The 23,899-nt window shown below is 43.4% G+C and overlaps 1 protein-coding gene across 2 annotated transcripts in view; it reads right to left on the minus strand.

Moving 5' to 3' along the window:
- The window catches only part of LOC129819786 (semaphorin-6D-like), a 103,465-nt gene that overhangs the window by 74,437 nt on the left and 5,129 nt on the right, over window positions 1–23,899 (minus strand). For both annotated transcript variants that reach the window (XM_055876379.1, XM_055876378.1), the window contains exon 2: window positions 10,441–10,618. The gene's annotated coding sequence lies outside the window, so the exon portion shown is untranslated. The remainder of the gene's footprint in view (window positions 1–10,440; window positions 10,619–23,899) is intronic.

Below are 23,899 nucleotides of genomic sequence, written 5' to 3' on the forward strand. Positions count from 1 at the left end.
GGACCAGGAAGGGAGGAAGTATCTGACCCAACAGCTAGGGGTTGTTATGGTTGGTTCTCAGACTCATTCCCAGAACAGTCCAGCAATTAAAATGTTATTATTTATTTCTTCCCCAGAGGCGACTGGGCTATAGCCTAGTTTTTGTTGGGCACTGTGTGTGTGTGTCTTCGTGCGCATTCATGCGAGCGTAACCACTCCAGACACTGTAACCACACTCAAATTCTTCAAGCACACGCAGACCACACACTTTCACCTGTCCTCACTGCTCTGCAATCCTACAGACAGTAGGCAAGAGCAAAGTCCTTTTGTTCCCACCATTCCATAAAACACGCTGCACTTCCTGGTAGAGCTGTTTCTATAAACCAAAAATGATCGACAACGACCAAACCGACCACTTACCATGGACATTTTGCTGATACCGTTCATGACGATAAAATCCTCTAAAAGGATCCTACAAGAGAAATGTGAAGTTTGCCAACATGGGTAATTGTTAAATAGGACAATGGATAGCTACAACATTCAAAGTAGTAGTAGTTTAAAGTGTAATATATATATATATATATATATTTAAAATACTATGGTGCACATTAATATCATTAAACGTATCATTATAATTCAGTCCATTTATCGTGATATGGATAAATGAATGAACCGTGACCAACAACGGTGAATCTGTGGACAGCACCTGTTTTCTTAGCTGCCACCTACCATGTGTGTAATGCTATCACACATCCGAACCTTCCTCCCACCACCAATCCCCAACCGCCCCCTCAGCATTACACCACGTAGACATCAGTCCGAGAGGAAAGACGGTAGACTTTCAGAGAGTTTGCAGACTTGAAACAATAGAATCAATCAACATTGGTGGTGATATGGTCAGTGTGACCAGTGTGAGTATTATTTTGATTGCCAAAGACGACAGTATGTTCTACGGCTGGGTGATTTAAAATGCTATTGTCTTTGCATAACGGCTGATGCAATATGCATATCATCAGTTTTCAGCACGGTATTGGCACATTTCTGCAGGGGTGAACTAAATGCTCTTCTCACACACTGCATCCAAAGCCACGAGTTCAATAGCTTCCAAATTAGAAGGTGTGGCACCTGGAGATTGTCCAAGGCACATTTATGTATTGATACCATAATTCATGGGCATATTATATGCTCATTAATGTTGTCGTATAATGCACTAAAACATCATAGTCACTTTAATGTACGGATTTTTGTCAATACCAGCAAGCCTTACAACAGTTCTCAGAGCAGCAGGGATCAGTCATGCCATTTAGATCATAATGATGAGTGAGATAGACAGGAGGGATCTGATCCTAGATCAACACTCGGAGATGCTTTTTGAAGACGTGTCCTAGTTTTTTTTTTTAAATGTTATTCTCCAATCTCTACCATAGAGGAGACAAGCACCGTGTCTGGAATCCATCTATGCAACCACAGTGACGCCTACCACAGGATTCCTGCGTTGTATCGATGAAGATCATATTACAGACCACGTACCGCGCTGGTTCACTCTGACATCCTTGTTGAGATGTCTGATGTGATGCATGTGACTCCAATGGAAGCGCATGGGAAGCTACTATCCATTCCAAGTGCATACATACAGTACAGTGAATGTGTGCATTCACATGTTAGTTTGTGTGAGGGATGGGTGACTTGGTTTAGACAAGATGTCTTCCTGACCGTGAGCTGACAAGAAGGAATTAACAAAAACACACCTGTCATGATGGTCTGTCAGACTGGACCGGGGGGGGGGAAAGAGAGCGCGAGAGAGCACGAGAGCGAGAGAGCGAGAGAGTTAAGAATGAACCCAAAGATGAAGAGGAGCAAAAAAGGTCAAGGAAGAGGCATTATTGTCAGGAGAACCAACTTGGAAGATAAACAGACGTCACGAGGGAAAGGAGGAAATAAAGGAGAGCTAAAGAGGCCTCTTCGATGAGAGAGGGGGATGAAGAAATGGAGAAGAATGAAAGAGCAGGGAAGAGGTACTCTCTGAAAAGAGGCACTGAACAGGTGAAATGGGGAGGTGGGAGGGGAGTGGGGGTACAGCGACGATCTTTGGAGGTGACAAGGACAAACGGGCTCTCGCTGTGTTCTGCTCAACCCAGTAAATCACCAACACAGTGCCTGTCCAAAACACCACACCACCCCCTTCCTCTCTACCTCCCCCTCCCCTCTGTCCTTTCAGCTCCACTCGCAAAGGTGCAGACATTCACTCCGAGACAATCACACAGACAGACACACAGAGAGATATGCACACACACACAGAGACACACACACACAGAGACACACACACACAGAGACACACACACACAGAGACACACACACACAGAGACACACACACACACACAGAGACAACTAAGGTGGCCCTACTGTGAAGGAAGATGAAGATTTATGTGTTCCAGCCACACGCATAGCGAGCGAACAGCACAGGTTCCCTGATGCTGTAGAATAGGTGAGTGTGGATGTTCAGTAACAATGTTCCACAGTTTAACCAAAGACAGTACAGTATGAAGATGGGCAGAACCTGCTTCTCCAATAGAAATCCCCGATCATACTTTGGGTATTTATTATTAGGATCCCCATTAGCCGCTGCAAAAGCTCACGTGCAGGCTTTGTCGTTGGCTAGCTAAGCTCACGTGCAGGCAATGTCGTTGGCTAGCTAAGCTCACGTGCAGGCAATGTCGTTGGCTAGCTAAGCTCACGTGCAGGCAATGTCGTTGGCTAGCTAAGCTCACGTGCAGGCAATGTCGTTGGCTAGCTAAGCTCACGTGCAGGCAATGTCGTTGGCTAGCTAAGCTCACGTGCAGGCAATGTCGTTGGCTAGCTAAGCTCACGTGCAGGCAATGTCGTTGGATAGCTAAGCTCACGTGCAGGCAATGTCGTTGGCGAGCTAGGCGGTGTCGTTGGCGAGCTAAACGATGTCGTTGGCGAGCTAAGCGATGTCGTTGGCGAGCTAAGCGATGCCGTTGGCGAGCTAAGCGATGCCGTTGGCGAGCTAAGCGATGCCGTTGGCGAGCTAAGCGATGCCGTTGGCGAGCTAAGCGATGCCGTTGGCGAGCTAAGCTCACGTGCAGGCGATGTTGTTGGCTAGCTAAGCGATGCCATTGGCGAGCTAAGCTCACGTGCAGGCAATGTCGTTGGCGAGCTAAGCTCACGTGCAGGCAATGTCGTTGGCTAGCTAAGCTCACGTGCAGGCAATGTCGTTGGCTAGCTAAGCGATGTCGTTGGCGAGCTAAGCTCACGTGCAGGCGATGTCGTTGGCGAGCTAAGCTCACGTGCAGGCGATGTCGTTGGCGAGCTAAGCTCACGTGCAGGCGATGTCGTTGGCGAGCTAAGCTCACGTGCAGGCCGTAAAATCAAAAGGCACTCCTTTGATACGTTTAAAAGATATATATATATAAAAATGTAAACGTGTCGGTTTGTCACTTTCACGAGGTTAGTAGTAATAACATGCTCGACTATTTAAAGATGTCGTCTCCAATTTAGGTTGTGACTTTAGATTTCAAGATAAAATGAACAACTAAAAAGGATTTTTTTTCAAACCCCGGCCTGGTCGGTTTGATCAGTTTCGCAAGCATTCCCAGAAGACTCACGATGGTTTAACACTGCAAACTGGGCGGCTAAAACTGCACAGTCAGAGCCAACAGGCCCCTATTGCCCCTATTGGCCTATTGCGAAGGGCCAACAGGGCCCCTATTGCGCGCGTCCGACCTATGCACGACCGGTATGTGTGCAGGCATCCGTTGTTAAACGAAACACACACAGAGCCAATACACTTCTATTGTCCTTGAGACATGGGAATATTATATGACCTCACAAATGGTAGCCAAGTGGATTGTGTAGGCATGCAGAAGGGGAAGGTAGGAGACCCTCATTTCTGCCTTGAATGTCAATTAGCTTGAGAAATATCCCCAGGAAAGCTTGCTATCATTATTTGTATGTTAATTATTTCACTAATTGCATTCAACCTGCATCTGTCGAAGTTTTGTGCGCTGAGACACTGAGGAATGAAGCCCAGAAGTGTTGGCCCTCAGGACACAGACAGATAAGGGATGTTTAGATATGAATTATCCAAAGAGATATGGCACAGTATCTCACATTTGTTTGGTGCTATCGTGCCGTGTCATATGGGACATACTGAGAGAAACTCCTCTGAAACTGCTTTTAATAAGCTCGGTCATAGTAAATGTCAATTGTTTCATGTTAAAGACAATACAATTAAGTAAAGTCCCTCATGAATGTGTGTCTCTCTCTCGACACACGCCTGTGGGCACCTACAGTCTAAGGAGACAAAACACAACTGAAATTACTATACCTCCCTACTGTACCTATTATTAACAGACAACATTAGAGCCAAAGGAGAGCAACTAGACAACGAGCAATGTGGTCACTCACATTCCTGGAGGGGGGAGTAAGAGTGTCCGGAACCCTGAGGGTCCACTTAAGCTAATTAATGGCTTTTGGGGGAGCTCTAAGCAGTCTTCCATTAGACAAATGAGCAGGAGGGAGCTTTCACGTGGGGAGTAATGGCCACCCCACCGTAATCACTCTTTCATTCTAATCAGGATTTCTTTAATGAACACGCAATCTCTTGTGCTCAGGAAACAGAATAGCTGTATTCAATTAAAAGAACTGAAACTAAAAGCTATAGGGGGAGCAGGACAGTAGGGCTGAGATCAGGTAATAGAGCAGGGCTATCCATGAACCCGCTTTTCTTGGAAATCTTGGAAGTCAAATTTGTCTTAGTCAACTGCTTGATGTTGTGTAATTTGCAAATGCTAAATTGAGATGCTTTATCAACAATCAGCCATTCGGCAGACCTATGATATTTCTTGTTTGGGCATTGGGCAAGGTTCAAGAGAGAACTGTATATGCACGAACCAAGGTTTGGACATCAGCCATTTTGTGCCATGATCCAAACATGCTAATCCAATCATGTTAACTGTAGAGTGTGAATATTGTATAGGCTTAGCCAGGGCACTGCTGGCATGTCTTAAATCATGAGAGAGACTCTTGGCACATCTTGGCAGAGATGGCAGAGCACCAGGTGTCAGAGCAGAGATTCCCAGAGGATATTGTAGCTCCTATGGGTCACAAAACAAGGGTTACGCTATAAGTTACGCTGGTGACGTCAATCAGTGCTTCGTCTCGTCTTAGTCATGCTCTACCTGATTGGAGGAGAACACTACCGGAACTAAATGTCAAATTGTCTGGGAAAACCTTCCAAGAATAAGGATGGTGAGGTCACAAGGACTATAGATTAGAGGTCATGGTGCATTGTTGCCATGTGAAGGTATTTCCCCTAACCAGGAAAACACGAGACGATGTCTGATGAGATGACGTCTGAGGAGTCAGATGAGACGGAGATTGGTTCAAGATCACGTCCTAATCCCAAAAATATAGTAAAAGCTTACAGGTTGAATAATGGAGTTTTGGTTTTTGTGAGTTCTTGAAATGAATGCAACATGTGTAGTTTGATATCTGCGGTGCTTTTTCCTCCACTGTTAAAATGTCATCCCAAAACTCCAAAGTAAAACCCCCAAATACTTAAAGTTCACAGGATCAAGAAGGTCTAGGCTATGTTCAGACTGGGGGGAAAGTGCTAGCTGGCACTCTGTGGTGCTTGATACAGTATCTGGCACAACACTGTGATATGTACTGGAGGAAGCTAAGAGCCATAGACTATACTATGCCATGGCACATTAAGAACTAGAATCAAATCGCTAAAAGACGCAAAAGGTACGTGACACAGGATTAAATGGGAAGCTGCCTTGAGGGTGTAAAAGCCAGAAAATAGTGCTATATTTGGAGTCATTTAGTAGATGTATAGGGTGTGGAGATTAATTTCTCAGCTGAATCATCAGATTACATGCGCTGAAAGTGGGGTTCCATCGCTCTGTGCCTTTGAGGAAATTGTTATTTGGGGTTTTTGCTAATAGATTTAAAAATCGTTGACGTTTCATATCAAGGGTCCTAGCTTTGAGGAATGGAGTATGCTTCTTAAAAATGGTTTGTAGGGGGATCAAAGACATGTCCGCTTTCTTTTTTGTCAAATGAAAGAAATAAGGGGTTCTATAGTGTAAGGTTTAGCCGAATATAACGTTCTGGGACACCGTAAAACTGGTCAATGCTCTGGTAACATACCTTTGACCTTCATCCATACCTCAGAAAACGTGTATCCCTCCCTAGCCCGCTTTCCACCAAACACGGCAGTCTCTAAGGGCTAAATCAGGACAAGTATCCCCTCACCCCATTGGTCTATGCCACCACAACTCTGCAGTGCCAATTTAAATGAGGGGAAATACCTTCACATGGCAACAGTCCATCTGCCCTTCTGGGCTCAAGGACGGGGGACTTATAGCACTTAAAAAGGGGGGGGGCGGGGTTCTGATCTGGTTTAATCCACAGATCGATGTAGACCCTCCCTGACAACTGGACTGCGCAGCTCAAGCTTCTATCTCCCCTTTACCAAGTACAGCCCTGACCAGGGAGCCAGAACTGTCAGCTTAACCCCCTCTTCTACCAGACTTCCACCGTTAAAGACTTTTAGATCTTAACCCACCATGTGCTTTAAAAAGTTCTGAGCAAAAACATGGAGACTGTGGGTGGTTGATGGCTTCCTCGGGTAAGACATATACTTTAACCAAATAGGAACGGTAAATTGATAAGGAAGTACGAGACGGCACACCGGAAACAACTTGACTACTTGCGGTTAAACCCACGCAAGCTTTTAATAAGTGTAATGTCCTCTCTGACTCCGCAGACTGAGAATCCCCCAATTCTCCAAAGCCCCTTCTCACAGGTGAGGTCACATGACATGGTAAAAGTCTTGTTGCCATGGACACCAGGCTCTCCCAGACATGACCCTTTACCTCAATTACACTTCCAACCCATCTAAACAAGTAACTTGTTAGAGAAACAATGAATAATTATGTTTTTGTTGCATTTTCACCAAAACACTCCTTTCCGAGTCAGCCACATCTTACCAACTAAGTCACTCAAAAGGACACCTTTCAAAAGTCTTGGAAAATCATCAACAACGCTACAAACCCCTGTAACAGAAGGATGCACGTAATGCGCACAAAGCCGGGGGGAAAAAAAGAGTTGTGGACTGACATTTGAAGAATCACAAGCAACAACCATAAGGTTAATGGTTTCTTCCATCTCCACTGAGTAATGGTCAAAATGGATGTCTAAGGGAGAAGGGGTATTAGGCCCGTCTTCCCCTGACTAAAGTTCAAAAGGCTTAGAAGTGTTTCTCCATTTCCTTGTGAGCATCAAGTCACCCAAACTATGCAGAACATGCCTCTCCCTCTCATCCTCCCTTCCCCCCACTCACTCCATCTTCCCTAGACCCTGCTAAATCAGATTAGGGCAGAGTGGGTGGGACTAACGTTTCACCCCCTATGTTTTTGATGGATATGACTAGTCTGAAAATGTCAACATAGCACAACCCCCCCTTAACCCCCACTCCCTGTTTGCACATTACGAGAGCAGTGTGTGAACAGAAGGGGAGGAGAGATAAGCGACAGGAGGTCAAAGCATTTGAACTAACTGCCCTCGGGGAGGACGATGGCCCCCTCTCATGGTAGTTCAAGGCCGGCCGCGGTACTGCAGGCATTGTTAGCAGGAAACAGGATCCCCTATTATAGTGAATGGGAAAATGGCAAGCTTCGTGGACAATCTATGTATAAACAAATACACATTTTGAAGACAATCATGGTACCAATAATTGCGTCGAACAAACCAGATGCATGTCCTTGAACCAATTATTTAAAAATCGCACAAACTGTGCATGTTATGTCTCCATGAGACACCATCTTAACCGACTTAAATTTGGCTGCAATGCGCTGTCGAGTCTTCACGTAAGAATGAATGGTTTGCGTGATCGATGGCTTTGCCCATTCATATACAGTCATTGGTACCCCCAATCCCGACCTTCCCCTGTCAGTCTCTAAGCTGTGATAAAGTCATGTTCTTGATTATGTCTGTCCCTATAAAAATGCAACTGAAGCACAAAAGCTAGCACTATAATGGCCTATAGATAGGGCACTTAATGTATTTTAGGGCACATTAATACTTTTACCTAAAATGTAAAATATCAAAAGTTTGCGAATGGAGGTACAGTAGGACAGACAATTTCGTTTTGTCCCGAGTTTTGCTTCAAATGATGTAGAGTATCTGAGGTAAATCTGAAATCCACTGAAGAAATCCTCGGACATCTTGAAATGAGCAGTCCATCCGAATCCCATTTGGAAAGTAATACACGGGGAGAAAGGAACATTTTGTGCTAATAACTGTAAAATAGGCAGCAGCGATTGACAGTAATTGCTCCAGATGGTAATAGCTCCACAGCATAAAGCCACAATGCTTCAGCCCTTTCATCTGTGAGAGGAAATTAGGAAATGGAGTATTACCTGAGGAGCTGCTGGATAAGAGAACATCTATAAAATGCCACAAGTAATGGGTCTAAAAGACATCTAGTTAGGCATGTTCGATTCAAAGGAATCCGTTAAAAAGGATCCCTGTGACTTTGGTTCTTATGTTTTTTGACAATTATCATATAGTGTACAGCAATTAGGCCTACATTCTACAATTTGTACATTCTGAATAATCCGAATTCCACCAAAAAGGATTGCAGTTCCATTTGATTTCAGTCACTTTTTGATTTGAATGAAACTTTCTATACATCATTTGCCCACGGTACAAGTAGTCAGTCACTTTTTGGACGTGAATGTCAAAACATTTAGGAGTTAGAGGTGCTCAAAGTAAAGCCATTTTGCATACCCCAGTCTACCATGAGACATCCAAGTATTCATCACTGGAAAAGAGAAACGGTAGAGTTTGATATCATTTAAAAGCCCCCAGACAGGGTTGTCAAAGTACTGTATTTAATAATTTCTTTAAAAAAAGTTTTGTAATAAAAATGTGATTGTTTAACCTTTAATGTAAATGATGTAAAAACGTGTAAACTGATAATTTTTCATTCTCACATATGTTGTAGCTTTTTGGCATTATTTGACAATCTGAGATGTTTGTGTTGTGCCCGCCATCGGTTGAGACAGAGCATGCTATTGAATACAGGGTGGGTGTCATGTTTTGGCTGATAAATGTACTCTCTTTTAAATGATAGCACAGATGGTTGGCAGTCCACATCAGAGATTGTTGACGAACGGGAATATCAGTCGTTTTAAATTATACTGTCAAACTTAAAATAGGAAACCTATTGAAATCATAGAAATATAGATAATAGAATAGACATTCAATGGTGGGTGGACCAGCAGCCATTTTGTGGTAGTAACTGGATGTGAAAATTTCAATTAAATGAAAATGTCAATGATGTACCAGCTAAATTGCAGTGGCCTGAAGGGATATGTTCATTCTATGAATTATATTTCTGATTGAAATGTCTCAACCGATGGCGGGTACATCACCTCAGATTATGTCAAATACGGTCTTAGCTACAACATATTCATGGTTAGCTACAACATTTTATTTTTTTAGTTTACGCATTTAGATAATTGACGTTAAAGGATAAAAAATATAACTTTTTTTCAAGAAATTATTACAAAGTTTGACAACCCTGTTAAATTATCTCAAACTCAACGATGTATCTTTTCCAGTGATGAAGACATGGTCTCATGGTAGGGTGGGGTATGCTAAATGAGTCAACTCTGAGCAACTCTCTCACCTAAATGTTTTGGCATTCAGGTCCAAACATTCACTTTCTGACCACTTCTAACATGTGCAAATATGTATAGAAAGTTTTCAAATCTAAAAGGGGTTCGGTCAAAAGGTGATTGAAATGGAACGACCCGTAACAGATTTAGAACAGTTTACGGTTGCAATATGGGAATTGTTGCTTGACTTGATGTGACCACACACCGCACCTGAGAGGTACTTCACCTGGCTAACACGGTTCACATCAGTTGAAATCCCCCACAGCCTAAACGGCTAACGTGCAGAAAAATGTGATCTGAAATGTGATGCCTTAGATAAGCGTCCCTGCTCAACCAACAAATGTTGCTGGATGGGTTCCATGCGGTCACTCAAACAGGTCAGAGCCTTTCCCGTGGGATCCTCGCCCTGAGGCAACTTCGGAGACGCAGCACAACTTCAACCCAACAACAGGAGAAAAGAGGCTTGTTGAGACAAGCATTTTTATCAAAACACACGTTATTGGGTGGCCGCATCAAACAACTTTGCCAGCTTCGCACTGGGACTCATTAATCTGGCTGTCACAGGACACATTTGTACAAAGAAACCCAGAGGCCTCTGGTCCACTGAGCCTCAAGTCTCCATTTGTGGGCCTATTCTTTCAGCATCTCCTCAGATTTCCATCACATTAGCGTTCTCTCGGTCATTCTCCATAATTTTAAAGTTATCTGTTAGAAACACAAAAAGAGGAGGACGAAGAATCACTCTTACCTCAGCTTCTGAATCATCCAACAAAGGCGGTGGGATTCGATGAGCCAAACCGGTACAGAGCGAACATCCAAACCAGAAGATTGAGTAGAAATCCAAATCAGAGCACAGGACAAGATTCCGAATGGTTCCGAGATGGAGGTGGTATGGGCTGAATTCTTCCTTCCAACTGACTGAGTACCTGTGGGGAACAAAAGTAAAGAAAAGAGAGCGAGCAAATTAGAGAGGGCTTGAGCATGCCAAGAGGCGACACATCCACATGAATCCTTATCCAAACTCATTAAGAGGTTTTCAGTAGTCCTGTTCGAGAGGAGTCCGATTCCTCCGAGGTTGTTTATATCAGAGAACAGTAGCGGTCAGCTTTACCATCGTTCTACTAAAAAGCCAGACTCCTTCAGGAACCACAGCCCAGATAAACACTGAGCTCAGAGGTGGGAAATTCTGCCACTGAATGGACTCCCTGTCTTGTTTTATTTCCGTCAGTTCGGCACTTCATTGATTGCGTAGGTCAGTTGCAAAGATGTAAGTGAAGGAATTCCTATATTGAGTGTAGCTTCCCCAGGAGGACAGCTACACTATTTATACACAAACGTATGTGGACACCCCTTCAAATTTCAGACACCCGTTGCTAAAATTGAGCACACAGCCATGCAATCTCCATAGACAAACATTGGCAGTAGAATGACCTTACTGAAGAGCTCAGTGACTTTCAATGCGGCACAGTCATAGAATGCCACCTATCCAACAAGTCAGTTTGTCAAATTTCTGCCCTACTAGAGCTGCCTGGTCAACAGTAAGTGCTGTTATTGTGAAGCTGAAATGTCTTGGAGCAACTACAGTTCGGCCGCAAAGCGGTAGGCAACACAAGCTCGCAGAACGGGACCGCCGAGTGCTGAAGCACGCAGTGTGTAAAAATAGTCTGTTCTCAGTTGCAACATTCACTACAAAATTCCAACCTGCCTCTGGAAGCAATGTCAGCACAATAACTATTAGTCGGGAGCTTAATGAAATGAGTTTCCATGTCCGAGCAGCCACACACAAACCTAACATCACCATGCGCAAGGCCAAGGGTCGGCTGGAGTGTTGTAAAGCTCGCTGAAATTGGACTCTGAAGCAGTGGAAACGCATTCTCTGGAGTGATGAATCACGCTTCACCATCTGGCAGTCCAACTAACAAATTTGGGTTTGGCGGATGCCAGGAGAATGCTACCTGCCCTAATGCATAGTGCCAACTGTAAAGTTTGGTGGAGGAGGAAAAATGGTCTGGGGCTGTTTTTCATGGTTTGGAATAGGCCCCTAAGTTCCAGTGAGGGGAAATCTTAATGTTACAGCATACAATGACATTCTAGATGATTCTGTGCTTCCAACTTTGTGGCAACAGTTTGGGGAAGGCCCTTTCCTGTTTCAGCATGACAATGCCCCCATGCACAAAGCGAGGTCCATACAGAAATGGTTTGTCGAGATCGGTTTGGAAGAACTTGACTGGCGTGCACAGAGCCCTGACCTGAACTCCATCGAACACCTTTGGGATGAATTGGAATGCCGACTGTTAGCCAGGACTAATCGCCCACAATCAGTGCCCAACCTCACTAATGCTCTTGTGGCTGAATGGAAGCAAGTTCCAACATCTAGTGGAAATCCTTCCCAGAAGAGTTGGGGCTGTTATAGCAGCAGGGGGGACCCAACTCCATAATAATGCCCATTATTTTGGAATGAGATGTTTGATGAGCAGGCGTCCACATACTTTTGGTCATGAAAAGTACATATCAGCCCAAAAATGAAGAGAACGAGGGGAAATTGGGGCAATTAGCAGGTCAGTATCTTTTGGATCGGTTACGTTTGTGCTGGAATCCAACCAGCTAGTTGTCTTTCCTAAGTGAATTAGATCCGTTTTATACAGCATGGTCCTCTTTTTCCTCGCTAAACCGCCACTAGTTAACATAATATATACAGAAACGGAGGCCTCTTTCCATGTGCGGCCCGGGCCAAGTCTAACGCAGTTAACTGCCATCTGGATTCGGGGGGGGGGGGGGGGGGCAGGACCGTCCTCGTTTGAAGTTCCAGAGGCCTTTCAATTTGCCGTGGCGTTTGCCCTCTCCCTGACAGAAACATGCTGCCTTTCCCGTCGACTTCCTGATTGTGTTTAGCACAGGCTTTCAGCACAGCTGCTCGGGATGATTTTTTCCCCCCTCGCTCCCTTGAACACGCTTACTGAGTGCAAGAGGAAATGATTCCCCGAGCAGGGCACCCCAGCCAGACTCGGATATCAGGCGGTTGGCCCCAACGCACGGCTGTTAAGAGTTGAAGCCAGCCAATGTCATGGTCTGGGGGAGTTTGGTACAAGGAGGAATTGTTGGAAAGGGAATTCTGAACACATTGGGTGGCACTGATAGTGTCATCAGTGTTCAGGGTGGACCCATGATTCAGATAACAGGCCCTAGTAGGGAGTCTATACATCATGCCTTTGAAAATTAGCCCACAGGTTGGTATGTGATCTAAAATGGAAAGCTGCTGGAAAGTTCTTTGTGGGTGCCCGAAATGCATCCTCTGAAATTGGAAAACGCCACAGACGGAGAAATCAAAGTGGTAGCGTACAGAGAGATAAAAAATAAAAATAAACTGCATTTGTGCTGAGGAGGGTGAGGGCAGCTGAACATGTGCACCCTGAATAGTTTGTTTGGCAACCTGTGCCCCAAGACACAAACCAGAGCCTTTGACCTCAGCTGAAATTGATCAAAACCCTGCCCTCGTGTTCTGTGCTAACAGTTGAGCTAACCTCAACCTCTAAAACTGGGGGAGGCTTGAGGTTAAGGGGAGACACAGAAAACTTTTAGCAGGAGAAATTAGCTATTGTCATGACTTTAAGAATCCTATTTCCACCTAGTCCTTGTTTTTCCCTTTTAATCTGTTCCTAGGTCGATTTAAACCATTTCCCCCCCAAAAAACGTTCCTTCTCTGTCACGGCCTGTTACTTTGTTAGGAGGGGGTTTTGTGTTCCCCTCCAAAAGTAGCTTGCCCGTCAACAAAGGACCTGTCATTGGGAATTAGCCTGGGGCAGGACGTTTCTAGTTTAACTGAATACGGCACTTGTTCTGGGTCCTAAGTGTGTCCATTGTGGCTCAGATCAGCACAGAAAACAAAAAATATGATTATCTCGAAACCCGACCCCTCCTCCCTCGCTATACGATCAAAGCATGTTTTGCTGTAGGCTGACTGGGCAGGAGGTCAGCCAAGCGGGTCCGGCGTTTAAGAGCATTTCATATCTGGGTCGTGACCGAATTGCCTACTCATAACACTAGGACTAGTCAGATGTTTGGCAAAAAAACAATTGCAACAATGGGTGGGATTACAGTTTAAAAGAACAGAGAAGAATAAATTAGAGGTTTCTGTGGACCAAGTTTGAAAGTCTTCGACAAACCTTTTTAATTAAATACTTGAAGATTCTGATTGCTACAAAGCCAAATATAATGGCTAATTATTTAATGAACATTAAAATAAAGCTGGAATTGGAATTTCTTCCTACAATTAGTTGGCTATTTTCTCTGCTTCTCAAGGGGTGAGTCCTCAAAAGGTCAAAGTTTCTAATAAAAGCTTTATTTTCCTCAAGCTTACAGTATCTCACATTCTTTTCAGCAACCGCTCCTATTCCAACACAAATCACGTGTGCTGCATGACGCCAAGTGGACTTAGAATGGGACAAATAGTGATGGGGAAAAAAACGACACTCAAAACACAACACAGACAAAAATATGAAAATATGTCATGCTTAATCTGCTTTGTTTTAGACAACACCAGAAGCATCAGAGTCCATTGTGCATTTTAGTTCAGAGAGTGGGGTCTCAAAACGAATAGGAAACAAAACCAACAATACATCTTGGAACACCAGTAGGTGATGAGACATGTCATACCAACCAAAGCTATTATTTTCACAAGCACGTGCAGCTACGAAGTCCATAAACATCTTCCTAATTAAGGGAAACTGCTTAAGGGAACATGTTAAAATCAAGAAAGAAACCGCCAAACATAATTGTGCATTTAAACGTACTCGTCATTCAATAGAGCCGAGAGTACAAGGAGCAGGCCTACGTGTGACTATCAGGATTCCTGCTTCTAATTCCCCAACCCTGATCCAGTCTCCTGGTGCTTGATCCAAGATGATGAATAGCTAAGACGTCCCCATTAGGGAATGAGCGATTAATCAAACAGATGCTGACCTTGGGGGTGGAGAGAGACAGGGTGTCCAAGGGTGATTTCTTACATCACCTTGGCGAAAAGGAATAGTGGACAATCTGTGTCCCTACAAGACTCTAATGGTCTTAGTGTAGTGTTCTGCAGACACCAATAAGACTTCAGACTAGGAACCCAGACGACTAAAGAATGAGATGGCCTTAAATGTAACATTTGAAAGGATGTTCAAGTTCCAATACGTTGATGGGTCCCATTCAAATCAGAATAAACCCAAAGTGAGGAAAATTCCTGTTTATCTTGGGGGGGGGGGGGGGGGGGAAATCAAACCTCAAACTCATTTTATTTGACAAAACTACAATATTAGCCACCAAATTAATATTCCAATTAGCCCTTTACATCTGACTGACGTGAGACTGACGTGATAATAAGCTACTCCTGTTGGGGAAATGAGCTTTATACCACTCGAACAAGATAGAATAGGTTAGAAAGTGTGAAATTGAAGTTCCAGAGGCCAGGAAAAGGTTGCAGTTGACCTCATCTCTCAATTTCATCATCAGCTACATGATACAATTTGCCGATGACCCCCTTGACATTTCAGAGAGCCACTGGTTGAACAGTAGCACTTCAAATTCAGAGGGGAGGGAGAGGAAAAAAGAGAGCGTGAGAGAATGAGAGAAAGAATGAGAGAAAGATTCTGAAGGTGGACCATTATTACATTTCTGTATTGGATATTTATTTGATTATATACAGTACCAGTAAAAAGTTTGGACACACCTACTCATTCAAGGTATTTTCTTTCTTTGTACTTTTTTCTAGATTGTAGAGTAGGTGAACGGATGCTCTCTGCATGTGTGGTTCCCAACGTAAAGCTGTAGGTGATTTATTTAGAATTCAAGGCACACTTACCAGCATGGCTACCACAGCATTCTGCAGCGATATGCCTTCCCATCTGGTTTGCGCTTAGTGGGACTATCATTTGTTTTTTAATAGGACAATGACCCAACACACCGCCAGGTTGTGTAAGGGCCATTTGACCAAGAAGGAGAGTGATAGAGTGCTGCATCAGATGACCTGGCCTCCACAATCACCCAACCTCCACCCAATTGAGATGGTTTGGGATGAGTTGGACCGCAGAGTGAAGGTAAAGCAGCCAACAAGTGCTCAGCATATGTGGGAACTCCTTTAAGACTGTTGGAAAAGCATTCCAGCTGAAACTGGTACTGTATATATCTTTAGTGTTATAGCGTCTAATCTTATTGTTCTCACTGTTTTTATATTTGTTTTTTAATGGTATATCACTTCGCTTTGGCAACATCGACCTTGTCATTCATACGATTAAAGCATATTGAATTTTAGAGAGAGAGAACGAAAGAGAAAAAGAGAGATACATTGCCTTGACCGTGCTTGACTGAAGGACAAAGCAGCTTGTTTTCTACAGACGCTTTTTCCACCCCATCCCAGAGGATTGTGAGATAATGAACAGCGTAGCCTTGCCTCATGTGAACTCAATCCATCTCCCTCATCACCAGCCCAATCTAACACCTGACTACAGACAGAGAGGCTCTTCAGCTTTTCAACATACCAACCTCCTCTCGCCTAGACAAGAGTTTACCTAGGTATGCCCTGAGAGAGAGAGCGAGCGAAAGAAAAAAAACAAGCAAAGAGAGAAGATGGTAGAGAGAGAAAAGCCTAGAGAGAACAGAGAAAGTAGAAAGAGGCAGAAAAGGAGAGAGACGTCAAAGAGACGTCAGGGCCTGACGATAAACCCACACAGTTGACTCATGGGCCAGACAAGCCCCTCTGGACAGAAATGGTCCCATATTCCCTAGTGTTGTCATGATACTAGAATTTTGACTTTGATACCAATATCAGGTTTAGCATCACAATACAATGTATACGCAATACCAAAACAATACCACAACTAAAAAAAGAAGACATATTAGCCAAAGTCACAGAATGGCACTTGATCCAGACAGAAACTCAGCTACTGCTCTGTTCAATCGTTAGGCTTCTTTTGAGTTAAATATCGTTTCATTTGAACATTATGTAACATTTTCTGTACTGATCAACATTTGCATAGAAGAAGCAATCTCTTATTTTATAAAAGTGTGTGCTGTCTCTTTAAGAAAGTAATGATGTCGTTCACAAGGCAGAATGTGGCTATGAAATCTAGTGGAAACCAGATGTGAGGCGAGGGAAGTGAATTCGTTTTTGGTGGTGAAGGGAGACTTCGTGAATTAATAACGTTTTTGGTGACAATCAGCTTTGAAATGTGCATATTTTTCATTATGGTATCACAAACAAAGTACTAGGGTACTGAATTCAGATGTAAGCTAGCAAGAAAAGCTAGCCTACAATTAAAGCTGGAAGCTACAGGTATCATCTTGCAATGTAAGTGTTCTATGGACATTGTGATGTGAACAGTAATGAACAGTTTCAACATGCTGTGGTGCATTATTCAAGTGTGTTAACTTCTTTGAGGTAGGGGGCAGTATTTTCACGTCCGGATGAAAAGATTCCCCTGAGTAAACTGCCTGCTACTCAGGCCCAGATGATAGGATATGCATATTATTAGTATATTTGGATAGAAAACACTATGAAGTTTCTAAAACTGTTTGAATGATGTCTGTGAGTATAACAGAACTCATATGGCAGGCAAAAACCTGAGAAAAAAATCCAAGCAGGAAGTGGGAAATCTAAGGTTTGTAGTTTTTCAACTCTTTGCTTATCCAAGATACAGTGGAAATGGGGTCATATTACACTCCCTACGGCTTCCATTAGATGTCAACAGTCTTTAGAACTTCGTTTGAGGCTTCTACTGTGAAGTGGGGGCGAATGAGAGGGGATTGAGTGCCATGAGCTGACCACGCACGTTCACGTGATAGTTAGCTTGAGTTCCATTGCATTTGTGAAGACAAAGGAATTCTCCAGTTGAACCATTATTGAATTATTTATGTTATAAAGATCCTAAAGATTGATTCTATACATCGTTTGACATGTTTCTACAGACTAACGGAACTTTTTGACTTTTCGTCTGGACCTAGTGATCGCGTCTCATGAATTTGGATTACTGGGCTAAACGCGCGAACAAAAAGGAGGTATTGACATAAATGATGGACTTCATCAAACAAAACAAACATTTGTGGAACTGGGATTCCTGGGAGTGCATTCTGATGAAGATCATCAAATGTAAGTGAATATTTATAATGCTATTTCTGACTTCTGTTGACTACACAACATGGCGGATATCTGTATGGCTTGGATTTGTGTCTGAGCGCTGTACTCAGATTATTGCATGGTGTGCTTTTTCTGTAAAGTTTTTTTGAAATCTGACACAGCGGTTGCATTAAGGAGAAGTGGATCTAAAATTCCATGCATAACAGTTGTATCTTTTAGCAATGTTTATTATGAGTATTTCTGTAAATTGATGTGGCTCTCTGCAAAATCACCGGATGTTTTGGAACTACTGAACATAACGCGCGAATGTAAACTGAGATTTTTGGATATAAATATGAACTTTACCGAACAAAACACATGTATTGTGTAAAATGAAGTCCTATGAGTGTCACCTGATGAAGATCAAAGGTTAGTGATTCATTTTATCTCTATTTCTGATTTTTGTGACTCCTCTCTTTGGCTGGAAAAATGGCTATGTTTTTCTGTGACTTGGCTCTGACCTAACATAATCGTTTGGTTTGCTTTCGTCGTAAAGCCTTTTTGAAAATCGGACACTGTGGCTGGATTTACAACAAGTGTATCTTTAAAATGGTGTTTAACACATGTATGTTTGAGGAATTTTAATTATGTTGTTTGAATTTGGCGCCCTGCACTTTCACTGGATGTTAGTCAGATGGGAGGGGAGCTCATATGTTTTTGGAAACACTGTGAGACGTGAATAAAAATCGCGACATTCCATTTTAGCCACGTACCGATCACTCGTCCCCCCTCCTTGCTCCATGACCTAGCTGACCTGGCACGGTGCGGATGCCCTATGGGGGAAAAGTGATTTTTCTCCTGTGTGTGTGTGTGATTGGCTAGTGTGTCAGAGCAGAGCAGCTCAATCAGACTGGCTTGACAACTTGCTCAGAAAGGAATCAAAGTGACTCTTCTCCATCAGTCAACAGAAGACACTCAAAATATGCTGTAATCTTTCCCCCAACATATCAGATCAGAGGTCAACTTTGTCCGTTCAGGCCATCTAAGCTCATATCTAGACAGTCTCTATCAAACTAACTTGGCCAATAACAGATTGGTTCCAGAAACCTGAGCTTTTTGAAGTCACATCTGACTCCGTGGTTGTATCTCAATAGTCTAAAATGTCCAACTCGTTTTGTTTTTCAGATCAGTGCCAATGAAGGAATGAGACAAGAACAAGCCACTGTAGAGTATTGTCCATTCTGGTTCACTTTAGCCCAAACCAGACTCACTTCAGTCAGACAAACATGAGCCCAGACCCACGCGACGTGCTCCTGAGCAACCAGCCTCCGTAGAGGTTTAGAGTAATAGAAAAACACAGCGGGTAACGGCATATAGCGGTTTGAGGCAGCCTTCCATAAGCTCTCCATCTCGGCTTACCCCATACTGTTTCCCATTTCTGGCACATCTTTCCAAGAAACTAGTTAAAATAATTGAAGGGTGGGGGATTGGCGGAAAATCATTCTCCACTAATGGTGTTTCGTATGATATTAGCTGCACGAGCACTACGAGAATCTGATTAGCTACTCCCGCTACTCTGACATTATCATGCTAATCTAGGCCATAAAAGACGCTGGCCACGCCAAACATTGCTTTTCATACTGGCAGGGAAATCAAAGCTCTGCTAAACCAATACAGCCATCTACCCCAGTGACTCGGAAACAGCGGAGGGTGTATGGAAAGAGGCAGACGTTAGCGCTAACCGTTAATTAAGAACATTACGCTCCGTGAATGGAAGGATGGAGCGGTGATTTGGACCACCATCATTTTCATTAGAGCCAGGCAAAAATAACCAGATTGAACTTAGTACCACTTCTAAAACTAATGATTTGTATTAAGTGTATTCTGTCGCAATTTATTAGGACTATTATTTTCCCAGCAAGACATTTGACTTGTCTTTAACATTTTGTAAAATGTTTTAAATTAAACGTGACAACGGCCGATGGGGCTAAACCCTACGTTGTAACTGCCATACCCACCTTGACACTTCAAAGAGCATTCACCAAACCAGTAAGTTCTTCATGTTAGATTGCCTGTTCCATTTCCCTAAGGTTAGCACGTCTTTATGGCCTTTTACTGCTCCTTGTGATGCGGGTGCTCAAATGATATCCTGGATGCATCCTCCGAACAATTTTAAAGACGAGACATTGTATTAAAGGTGCCACATACAAAGACTTTGACCCTTTTGGTCATAGGGCAACATGTCCATCTGCCAACTTCCTGGCATAGTAAAAGGTGAGAGTTTATTCTGAATACACTCTCTTAAGAACAAAAACAAAGTGAATTCCTCACTCTGTCCTTCCTTATTTCTCCCTCTAAGCGCTCTTTCCCCCCCTCTCTCGCTCTGTCAATCTAGCCCTCTATTTAATGGTTTCCCTTCTACTGATATGATCTACCCATTATTCACTGCAGTCAGGCCCAGAGGGGTGACATCACAGAGCCAGAGATAGATATTTAGGGAATACTGTGAAGTTAAAAACATTAGGTCAATCAGCACATTACCATCATCAATTTGAGCATGCAAACACCATTAACAAAACTGGTTGTGGCTGTCTGCACCTGAGACCGACAAGCTGCTTCAGGGGAAAGAATGGCAATGATGTTTATCATCCTTGAAATCCAGAGCTAGCAAAATCCCTCTCCCGGCTATGCGTCATCTCTCACAGAATGAGCCTCCCTTTGTCCGTCAGTACACGACTGACGTTGACAAACTCTACATCTCTCTCTCTCTCTCCTTGACTATTTCTCTTTGTCATTTCCCAAACATGAACTAGGCCTGTTAATCATGTGGTCAAAAGGACACATGATTAGGGGGGGGGGTTTGGGGACAGGCAGTGCTTCAATCCCCCTTGTAACCTCCCTGCACCCCCTGACCAGTCCCCCTTCACACACTCCCAGGTTTAAAAATAAGCCCTTTTTCAAAACCCGAAGCCTGAACACCAGTCAGTCTCCTCTCTCTGCATATAACCCCCACACCACCAAGTCCTAAGACACAACCCAGATGTTTGGTTCTGGTCCAGCCTGAGCTAGAGAGAGAGAAGAGGACATGGAACACTCCATCTGTCACCTGCTTCCTGTCCTCCTTCCAGTCGCCAGGCTTTCAACTGCCGTTCCATCTCTTACTGGTGACGCCATTATTTGCTAAAGTTAGATTGAAACTGGACCAGCGAATGAAACAGTCCTTGAGGTGATGTGCAACAAATGCTGGTAAGGATCGAGGAGATACTGTAGGGGAGCAATGAATGAATATGAAACCCACTGAACATCTCTGAAATCCAATATCTGGTTCCTTCCATTTTCTGCCTCATTTCATCTCTCAACCTGATTACAGAAATCCTGAAATGACATCAGCCGGCAAATTAGCAGCACCAAATCATCAATTTCTCCGTTGTCTAACCGCGCTACTGTAATTATTGTTCCATTAATTGCCATAGAGAGCCCTTGGAACACTTACAGAGACCAGATTTTTCACCCAGCTCCATGTGTTGCACAAAGCCAGGCAACGTTTTAAGTGCTTGGAAGAGACAGCTTGCAGCTGTACGTTTTGGAAAGCTCTTTCTTCTCCTTTTTTGGACTTCTCTCAATCCTCATCGGACTGGGACAAAGTTAAAGATCTTGAGCGTCCGTGGCCTCAAGCCTTCTTCAGCGTGGCTCCTCCCCTCCCTCACTCACTTTCCCTCTCTTCCTCCCCCTTTCTCCTCTGTCAAACAGACCCATTTTGGCACACTTAAAAATTCTGCGGGATCTTTCTTTCCCAAAAATCCCCCCTCCCTTCACCCCACTTTGCTTTCTTATACTTTTACATTCCTGGAACGCTTGCGCTGAGGAATTTTGACTGTTGTGTTTGCCAGCACCTGCACCTGCACTTCAACTTCAAGCAAGCAATGAGGCAAGAAAAACAAAACAGGAGCAAGAAAGTGGGGGAAAAAAAGAGGGCACGCAAGAAGCAAGAAGTTGATAACTCTGGCAGCCTGCATCTGCAAATCTCAGTGCAAATTTTTTTGAAAGATGCACTATGCAGAAATTGCTCCGCCATTTCCTGGTTAACAAAATTTGAATAGTTAGTCTAATTTCAGTTTGTGACAAAACAAGCAAGTATAGCGTAGATAATCATTGTACCATCTAAACCACTGTGATATATTTTCCATAACCAAAAATATTGTATTTTCAGCTGGTAAAGGGAAAGGGGGATACCTAGTCAGTTGTACAACTGAATACCTTCCACTGAAATGTGTCTTCCGTATTTAACCCAACCCTTCTGAATCAGAGAGGTGCGGGGGGCTGCCTTAATCGACATCCACGTCTTCGGCGGCTGGGGAACAGTGGGTTAACCACAACAGATTTTTACCTTGACAGCTCGGGGATTCGATTACTGGCGCAAGTGTACAAAACCAAAAGTAAAATATGCAAAAGCAAAACTTAAGAACGGGATGCATAGAAATAGCACACAGAACAGATCTACTGCTTCTTAGACTTTCTTTCAAAACAGATTGCGAGATCTATAACAGACATTATGTGAATTTGGTCAGGTCACCCAAAAAGTAACATATTGCAGCTTTAAGCGAGTACCAGCGTAGTGACAGGGCATTCACAGAATAAAAACATCCCTACAGAAAATGCGTTCCTTCAAGCAATGTCTTGTTTTATCGCCACGCCTTACCAAACAAGCTCATAAAACAGTCTCTGTGCTGCATATCGGCAGACACCATCAACCATAAACCTGATTTAGCGACACCCCAATCTCCCTTTGAAGCAGGCCAGACACAGAAAGGACTCTTCAGCCATTTTATTTGCCAACAGCTAATCAATGGAAGGAGGAAAGACATGCACTATCATTAAGTGAATAGGATAGCGATAAATTTGGCACAAGCAGCCCCAAGCCCCTTTGAACCTCATTCATAATGAAAAACTGGACCCAGCTTCAAAAGTCTGACGGTTTCTAAAGGCGCTCAGCAAATAAGAGCTTGTATGGAGGGGATGTGTTGACAATTAAGTCATTTGGGGAGAGTGTGCTGGGTTCATGGATGGTGACATTAGGCCAAAGCTAGCTACTGAGCCGGAGACGAGTCTTTCCGATAGATTTGCTGACATTTTTTTAATCAGGAGCAGCATGGAGGATCATGGGGAGGATACACGAGCATGCTGCGATTACTGCTGAGCTACAATACGAGGCATCAACCAAAATCCCCCCCTGACAATGATGACTGCTACAGCATTTCACAGATCCTTCATTTGCACAGGAGGCAATTGCTTCGTGGTTTTTATATACTCAGACATGACTTCAAACTGGGCATAAAACAGACCCGTTGCTTCCGAATTGGGAAAGTGATCACCTCACCTCAACATAGTCTCTTACCAAATACAGCACTAAAAAAAGCAAAACACCATAAAGACCTGGTTTATGTTCCTCCCACGGGATGCAGTAAAAATAGTGTTATGAAACTGTGGATAGAACCAATAACAGGGCAATAGGGGAGAGTGAAAAGGTGAGGAATATGTGGGAGAAAGTTTGAGAAGCTGGAGTTACAAGAGAAGAAAATATGAGACGAGATGAGGAGAAGAGGTGAGGGGAAGAGAGAGAGAAAAGTATATGGGTGAGAAGAGTAGGGCTGGGAAATACCAGGGAATTCACGATACGCAACATGTATTGCAATTTTATACTGCGATTTTAATGCAATTTGATGTTCCAAACGTTGCTCATTACATGTCTGCTGCAGAAAGCATGAGAAAATGTGTCTTGATCAGTCATGGAAAACATGTTGGATCACTATTTAATAAGATGGCGAACGAGCTTTAGGATAAAAAATACCTCTGTTTTAGCACAGGTACAGCCAACTAGCGCTAGCTAAAGCTACGTAGCAACAAAAAAAAACGTATTTTACAAATCGGTACTTGGAGTCAAAGTATCTATATAATATTGTCCAAAATAATACTGCAATATGTAAAGTGCCTTCATAACCTATTCATACCTATTGACTTATTCCATATTTTGTTGTGTTACAGCCTGATTTCAAATTAGTTTTGTGCTATGGGGATGCTTTTCAGTGGCAGGGACTGGGAGACTGGTAAGACAGGGAAC

Source organism: Salvelinus fontinalis, chromosome 22 (genome assembly GCF_029448725.1).
Source record: "Salvelinus fontinalis isolate EN_2023a chromosome 22, ASM2944872v1, whole genome shotgun sequence".
NCBI classification, from domain to species: domain Eukaryota; kingdom Metazoa; phylum Chordata; class Actinopteri; order Salmoniformes; family Salmonidae; genus Salvelinus; species Salvelinus fontinalis.